Source organism: Penaeus monodon, chromosome 29, assembly GCF_015228065.2.
Source record: "Penaeus monodon isolate SGIC_2016 chromosome 29, NSTDA_Pmon_1, whole genome shotgun sequence".
NCBI lineage: Eukaryota > Metazoa > Arthropoda > Malacostraca > Decapoda > Penaeidae > Penaeus > Penaeus monodon.
The window spans coordinates 12693301-12693996 of record NC_051414.1 but is presented as its reverse complement, the minus strand read 5'-3'; the positions used below and the strand labels follow the sequence as shown (position 1 = coordinate 12693996).

The 696-nt window shown below is 43.5% G+C and overlaps 1 protein-coding gene across 1 annotated transcript in view; it reads right to left on the bottom strand.

The window, feature by feature from the left end:
- LOC119591738 (zinc finger protein 394-like) overlaps positions 1 to 696 on the bottom strand; it is a 16568-nt gene that overhangs the window by 15381 nt on the left and 491 nt on the right. The gene's annotated exons all lie outside the window — the stretch shown is intronic.

The following is a 696-nucleotide window of genomic DNA, read 5'->3' as shown; positions in this document are numbered from 1 at the left end:
ATTTGCAAAAGGAATTTACTTATAAGTATCTTCAAAACGCTGAGTTTAAAATTCTTTGGTGTTATGTTTCTGGTTAGGGAAGATTTACACACCATACTGCCTTACTTTTTTTGCCATAGTTATATTTGAATGACGTTTGTTTATTTATGATAATTCCTTTGTTTCATAACAGTAATGTTTGCTACCCAAAGTTAATTTCATCTTTGGGAAACATTCATGCTACAGTACTATCAGTTGGCTTCATTATACCCCGCGTAGCTTTATTGATGGGTTTTGAAGCAGTTCTTTTGCATAGAGTGGACAAGCAGGGTGCGTCTTGAGGTTTTCAGTTTCTAGCGGAGCGGAAAGGACAGTAGGGGCAGGTGAAGGGCTTCTCTCCTGTGTGTGTCCGGAGTTTTCGCTGAAGAAAGATGGCGTAAGAAAGGTTTTAGGAGCAGAACGGACATCTGTGGCTGTAGGCCCGCGCTTTCTGGCTCTGCGTTGGACACGCCTTCAGAATCGTCCGTAGCGCTCGTACCTGTTTGGGGGGTGGGGCTTCTGAGTCACTCCACACGAAAAAGCTTTGAATAGGACACTCTGGGCCTTGCAGATAAAGACCGAGGGACCATTGGGCCAAAAAGGACACGCCAGGGAAATCAGGATGAAGATAAGGCATTTAACGAATAAGGAAGGGAATCCAATGTTGAGCATAATGTT